The sequence below is a fragment of the Canis lupus genome, chromosome 25 (genome assembly GCF_048164855.1).
Source record: "Canis lupus baileyi chromosome 25, mCanLup2.hap1, whole genome shotgun sequence".
NCBI lineage: Eukaryota > Metazoa > Chordata > Mammalia > Carnivora > Canidae > Canis > Canis lupus.
This window is the reverse complement of record NC_132862.1, coordinates 43,089,227-43,096,766: the sequence shown is the minus strand read 5'-3', so window position 1 is coordinate 43,096,766 and position 7,540 is coordinate 43,089,227. Positions and strand designations below refer to the sequence as shown.

Here is a 7,540-nt window from a genome sequence, read left to right as displayed (position 1 = left end):
GAGAGAGAGAGAGAAGCAGACTCCCTGCTGAGCAGGGAGCCAGCTGCGGGGAACAATCCCGGTTGGTTCCCCAGGATCATGACCTGAAGGCAGACACTTAACCCCTGTGCCACCCAGGCACCCCTCACATCATTCTTCTGCTCTCAGCCTCCACTGACTTTGCACTTCACCCAGAGTAAATACCAAGTCTTTATAATGGCCTACTTCGGGCTTTCCCTGATCTATCCACTGATTCCCAACATCTGTGATTTCATCTCCAACTTTTCTACCATTCACTCTACTCCAGCCCTACTGGCCTCCTTGCCATCCCTTTAATGCTGGAACTTTCTTACCTCAGCCAGCTACCTGGGTTACTCCCTCACCTCCCTCAGTGCTTTATGCAAATGTCACCATATCAGTGAGGCCTTGTCTGGTCACCCTAGCTAAAATTGTAAGCCTGTACTCTCTACCCCTCATCCTGGCTTAATTTTTCTTCCTAGAGCTTATCACTATTAACATATTACAAAATTAGTTTCTTACCATCTATCTTCCCTTACTAGAATATAAGCTCTATGAGGACAGGAATTTTTGCCTGTTTGTTTTATTTTATCTCCAGAGCCTAGAATAATGCCTGCTATTCATAAACATTTGCCAAATGAATAAACAAGTGGATCATCACTCTAGGTTGGGATCAGGGCATTCATCCATCTTCTAGCTACCTTTCCTCAAAGCCAGAGGTTTTGGGGTGTCTGGTTCTCTCTCCTAGAGCAAGAGTTTTAACTTTCACAGAGTTATTATATTAAGATGTAGGGTTTCCCAGATGCACCACAATCCTTAGAACTTTTTTCCTCAGGTTAATTGCTTTATTGGCAGAATAAATAATCAAGATCTCTTAAGAAAGATATATCACATTTTGGCCTTTTGGCTAAGATTAAGTGTAGAATCTGTTCTTATCAGTTTAATATCTGATACATTCTCTATCTGAGGACAATATATTAAATGGATTTTTGGAATTAGGAGATGGAGTAGAAGCTTGCTCCCTCCATGCATCGACCTGGTATCGCAGTACTTCTAGGAACGGTGCACCCCCCTCAAGGGAAATAAAGGTTGCTTAACATTTTTAAAAAAGTAAAATAACAAACTGAATCTAATTTTGCCTACATTTGAAACTTTCTTTGGTTAATGGGAAAGAATCTCTTCTAACCATAATGTATTTATTTATCATGCATTTATTGTCATTTGATACACAGCACTACTGAAATCAATTTGTTTCTTAGTTCCCTTAATGAGGGTGCAGGGGAGGGTGCAGACCTTCATTTATTCAACAAATATTTATTGATTGCCAGCTAGAGCCAGAATTGGTATATAGTACTGGAGATAATTCTGTCCTTCATAAAATTTACAGTCTAACAGAAGATAGACAATAAACTGATTGGTAAATATATAATCACAAGCTGAAGAAAGCACACTGAGGGTAATAAGCAGAGTACTGTAGATAAATGGTAACTAGATGGACCTTTTTAGAGACAGGTAGGGCAGGCTTCTCTGAGGAAATACTATTTTAGCTGTCATTTAAGGATAAGGAGGAGCCAGCCAAGACATATATGGAGATGGAGAGTTGGTGCATTCTCAAAACTGAAAGGAGACCAAGGTGGCTGAAGCAAAATGAACAGAAACAGAGCCCAAGGATGTTGCAGATATTGAAAAGATGTGGAGAGATCATGGTGAGGAGCTTAGGTTTTATTCCAAGTGTGCTATGAAACCATTGAGGAGTTACTGAGCAGGTGATTACTTAACCCAACTTACTTTTGGGGCACGGCCCAGTCGGTTAAGCATCTCCCTTCAGCGCAGGTCCTGGGTCCTGGGATCGAGCTCCACATTGGGCTCCCTGCTCAGCGGGGAGTCTGCTTTTCCCTCTCCTTCTGCCTGCTGCTCTGCCTGCCTGTGCTCTCTCTCTGTGTATCAAATAAATAAATAAAATATTTAACCCAACTTACTTTTAAAAAGATCACTCTGCCTCTTTGAAGTGTGATAGTCACTAGCCACATGTGGCTGTTAAGTGCTTGAATTATGGCAAGTCAGAATTGAGATGCACTATAAGTGTAGAATATACATTATTTTGTGTATTTAAAATGTTTCGGGATCCCTGGGTGGCGCAGCGGTTTGGCGCCTGCCTTTGGCCCAGGGCGCGGTCCTGGAGACCCGGGATCGAATCCCACGTCGGGCTCCCGGTGCATGGAGCCTGCTTCTCCCTCTGCCTGTGTCTCTGCCTCTCTCTCTCTCTCACTGTGTGCCTATCATAAATAAATAAAAATTTTAAAAAAATGTTTCATTTAAAATTATATTAAAATGTAGGGCAGCCCCGGTGGCGCAGCGGTTTGGCGCCGCCTGCAGCCCGGGGCCTGATCCTGGAGACCCGAGATGGAGTCCCACGTCGGGCTCCCTGCATGGAGCCTCCTTCTCCCTCTGCCTGTGTCTCTGCCTCTCTCTCTCTGTCTCTCTCTCTCTGTGTTGCTCATGAATAAATGAATAAAATCTTTAAAAAAAAAAACATTAAAAAATAAAATTATATTAAAATGTAAAATATCTCACTAATCTTTATATCGATTACATGTTGACATATTTGAATACGTTTGGTTAATAAAGCATATTATCAAAATTATTTTCACCTGTTTCTCTTTAGTTTAATGTGGCTACTAGAAAATTTTAAATTACATATGTGGTCATGTTATATTTCTATGGGACAGTGTTGCTCTGGCTATATATGAAAAATGGATCGGAGGGAGAGCAACAGAAGAAGTGAGAAGACCCAGGGCTGAGACTATTGGAATGAATTTAGAACTGATGGACTAGTTGAGTTAATGTGTTATCGTGAGAAATAGTTAGTAGCAAATACATCTGAGATAGGATTTTTGGTGAGAGTTTCTATAAAATTTACTGATAAATTGAGGATGGTTTCCACATTTCTGAATTGAGCAAGAGCTTACATGATAGTTCTAGATACTGAGATGAGTAAAGCTAGGGAAGGACTGGCTTTGGGGTGGTAAAGGAATGTCAAGCCCAGTTTTGGACATATTAAGTTTGAGCGGCCTGAGTCATTCCAATGGATAAGCCACACTGACAGAGAGTGATTTGGGACTGGAGCTCAAGGGAGAGGTTTGGCCTAGACTAAAGAGAAAATTCTGAGTGCTCAGCACCTACATGGTATGTAGGGTTAGGAAGATAGTGTAGACAGAGAAGATAAGAGGGCCCAAAGATTGAGTCCTGTGTATGTTAGTTAGCTTATATGCCATAGTAACTGTTGGGGTGTGACTAGCAGACTAGGGGTCTGCAAAGGAGAGCAAGAACAGAAACCTGAGAGCAATACAAGGAAGTGATGGTGTCATTAAACTAAGATATGAGCTTGGAGAAAGAAGAGTTCCCAGCTATGACAAATGCTGCAGAGAGGTCAGAGAGATAAGTACTGAGCAATACTCATGGATTCAAGCAACAAGGAAGCCATATACTATGAAAAAGCCCGACCAAATCCGGTTGTCCATAGCAGGTGGGAAAGGAAGCAAGGTAGTAAATGGAAGGTAAAGCAGCAGTGTGTGAAGACATTCTCTTTAAAGGAGTGTGACTCTGAAGAGATCAGAGAGAAGGAAATCACCCGGAGAGAGATAAGGAATCAAAGAGGAGACAGGGCTTATCAGAGGAACCCCAGGAACTTGTTTCCCAGTTTGAGAATCACTGATCACATACCCGATTTGGAAACATGAATCTGAGATCTGTGTCTGGCTTCACCTATACCATGTGTGTGGCTGGCTTCATGGTATCACGTTGAGCCACATGCTTAAAAGGACCTTGTGCTTGCGCTGGTGCTCTACTGTCACCATCTTGAAATTCCTCATAATATTTGAACAAAGAGTCCCACATTTTTCTTTTGTACTGGGCCCTAAAAATTATGTAACTGCTTCTGGTCAAATGGTGATATATGACTTTTTTTAAAAAAAATTGAGATGTAATTCACATACCAGGGCAGCCTGGGTGGCTCAGTGGTTTAGCGCTGCCTTCAGCCGAGGGCTTGATCCTGGAGACCTGGGATCAAGTCCCACGTCGGGCTCCCTGCGTAGAGCTGGTTTCTCCCTCTGCCTGTGTCTCTGCCTCTCTTTCTCTCTGAGTGTCTCATGAATAAATAAATAAAATCTTTAAAAATAATAACAATTCACATACCATAAGTACTTGACTTACTTGTGCCTTGATTTCCTCATCTTCAAATAACCAAAATAAATCTTACCTCTTAGGTAGGTGGTATGAAACTGAATGCAAAGTTCTGTAAGTTCCTCCAATAAAGTGACTTTTTCTGTTAGGTGAGCTGTCATACTTGTTTTGTATTCCACTACTTATTGTTCCTTGGTTTCTTGCAGCTGCAGCTGAGGCTTCCTATCCTTAACCAATACTGATAGAATTCTTTTCTTCCATTTCACACCAACAACATTTTCCAAATAAGATTTAAACATATTGATCACAGCATCCTCTTTCTGAAACTCTCTCTACTTGGTGGGGTTTAGATCTATCAATGATTGTCCTCTGAAGGCACAAGTAGATACAAATATAAGACTTGGCTGAGCAAAATCAAGGCTTTAATTTCTGTCTTATGAAGGTGCTCACGATAGCAGTTAGTGAGCAGCTAAGTTAGTGAGAAAACAGAAAAAGAGAGGTTGGTCTGTCTCTGACATTTGCTGGGCCCAAGGCACAAATACAGGCAAGGAAACAAACTATAGACTTAATATTTAAAATTTATAATTTATGGGGCACTTGGATGGCTCAGTGGTTGAGCAACTACCTTTGGCGCAGGTCGTGATCCCAGGGTCCTGGGGTCAAGTCCCACATCAGGCTCCCCGTGGGAGCCTGCTTCTCCCTCTGCCTATGTCTCTGCCTCTCTCGCTGTATCTCTCTCATGAATAAACAAAATCTTTAATAAATAAATAAATAAATTTTATAATTTACGGTAACAAAACTCATATCTCCTTCTACCTTGACAAATATATTTTTGTAATGTTGGCTTGGTTTAAATAGAAAATTTGGACTCCTTGGATTCTTGCTGGAGCACAACAGTGTGAGGTGAGTCAGCCTCCAGTCCTCCCCATGTTTTCTTCCTATTTCTGGCTCAGAAAGTTTTAGGGACTGATGGAGCAGTAACTACAGAGGGACTAAAGGCTGAGGGCACAGAGAACTTTGAAATCTCACCCTTGAGGTGAGCTGGGCATGTGAGGACATCCTAGTTTTTATTATCATTATAGAGATTCATTTCTCAGAATTGGAAAAGATGTAGGAATGTTAGGGTCAACTGAGGGAAGAGCTCACGTTGTGTGTCCTAACCAATGCCCTGAGCACCATTGGGTTTAACCTCACCTGTCACTTGAGGTCCTCTCCCACGAATAGCTGTTCAGTGGTACCAGGCCCCTTTCCATTGGGGTTGACAAGACCAAATCAAAGGTGCAAGCAGAAATGGAAAGGCATGGCAAGAAGTTTTAAAGAATGGGGGCTGAGACACTTTATTTTCCAATCATCCTATAGCTGGTATCAGCATCTGTTTTTTTTACAAGCACAGGATTCAGTACTTGCTCTCTGAACATGAGGTACAAGTTGGTACACCAAACATTTCTGGAGGAGGTGGTGGTGGGGAGAAGTAGTGGACACTATTATGATAGGTGGATATCTAGACTCTGAGAGTATCTCCAGAGTTTCTATCCAAATAAGAAAATAATTCAGCCTGATGTTATGTTCCTTTGTCACTAGTAGGATGGTGAATTGAATTTGTCCAAGCTCTTGCCTTGCTTTCTTGTATTTATGTCAAAGAAATAGTGAGAAGCAAGGGAAGCTGCTAGGGGACATGCCAGATAGAAAGAGTCTTTCTAAAAATAAATAAATAAACAGATAAAACAGAGCCAACAGACTCAGGAAGACAGTGAGCATTAGCAAACAATGTTATGACCATGGACCCATCCTTACCCAAAGCTTAGGAACTAAACTCACAGCCAATAAATTTTTCCTCCTTTTTCCTTTCATTTCCTTCCCTTTCTTCTTTTCTTTCTTTCTTTTTTTGCATGAGTTGCTTTAAGTTGATTTCCTATCATTCACAACTGAAAGAGTCCTGACTAACCTCTGGAGTAAGGCCTTATAGTCATGAAGAGAGAGTTGAGATGAGTTGATTAGCGTAAGGAAAATATTTCCAGATTACTTCCAGTCCATAAGTATGGCTTCAATTGGATACATTACTTTGAGTCAGAACTGATAAACATTCTCTGGGAATCTGTATAAGCACTTGACCAGAAGTTTTGGGTAAGCCATTCTTTCTAACCCCACTCCTTACACACAACAACAGTTGCCTGAATTTCTCCAGAGTAGAAGGTAAAGAAAGCAAAGAAAGCCATCTACATTTATATAGATCTATCTATATCTATCTCCAACAACCAGCTGACAATAAGATACTATATCATATAACCATACATATTGTATAACTATATAGTATAACCAGATACAATAAGATACAGTCAGTTACCGACTCCCATGATAAAGGCCATATTGTCTTAATTAAGTGATCATACACAAATACTTACTGAGTTCCTACTAAGTGCAGAGCATTAGGATCAATATTGTGGCAGATGCAGGGAGGTAGAAAACATTAGTCCTTTCTAGGAGTTTCTAAAGTTAATGGAGAGATAAAACCTAAATAGTGTACATCAAAAATTAAAAAAAAAAAAAAAATAGAGCCCTGCATCAGGCTGCCTGCTCTGCAAGGAGTCTACTTCTCCCTCTCCCTCTGTGTGTGCTCCCCCTCTCTCTTTCTCTCTCAAATAAATAAGTAAATCTTTAAGAAGACAAGAAAAGAAAGTTTAAAAAAATATGAGTGTTTGGAAAAGAGTACTGGAGTTTGACAGTTCCTCTAAAAGTTAAATATGGAGTTACCATTTGATTCAGCAACTCAATTTCTAGGTATTTACCCAAGAGGAAAGAAAACATATGTCCACACAAAGATTGTACGTGAATGTTCACCGTGGTACTATTCATAATAGCCAGAGGTGGAAACAACCCAAATGTCCACCCACAGAGGACTAGATAAACAAATGTGGTGTATCCATAAACTGGGCTATTATTCAGCCATAAAAGGAAATAAAGTATTATGGCACAAAAAGAAATATATATTTGGTCTTTGTTCCTGTTTCCTGGCACAGAGCTCCATAATGCCATTTGAATCTCCTATGTGATGGGGTGATAAGAAGGTCTTTTGTTATTCATACCTGAGTTCACACTAGTGGAGTGACTCTTGGTGGGCCCAAAAGCTTCACAATGGGAGTTGGTTGCAAGCAAGATCAGCCAGGAAGTTTTGGTCCTACTCCCAAAATCCAAGGAAGAAAGAGAGACAGAAGATTGAGTTCAATCACCAATAGCTAATGATCTAATCAATTATGAATGAAACCTCCATAAAAATCCCCTAAACAGCAGGGCTCAGAGGGCTTCCAGGTTAGTGAACACATCAAAGTGCTGGGAGGGTGGCATGCGTTGAGAGGGCATGGTA

At 40.8% G+C, this 7,540-nt stretch overlaps 1 non-coding gene across 1 annotated transcript; it reads left to right on the top strand.

Moving 5' to 3' along the window:
• Positions 1-884: 884 nt before the first annotated feature.
• Positions 885-1,070, top strand: LOC140617747 (U2 spliceosomal RNA). The gene has a single exon (XR_012017926.1). It is a non-coding gene; the product is annotated as a U2 spliceosomal RNA (small nuclear RNA).
• The last annotated feature ends 6,470 nt before the right edge of the window (positions 1,071-7,540 follow it).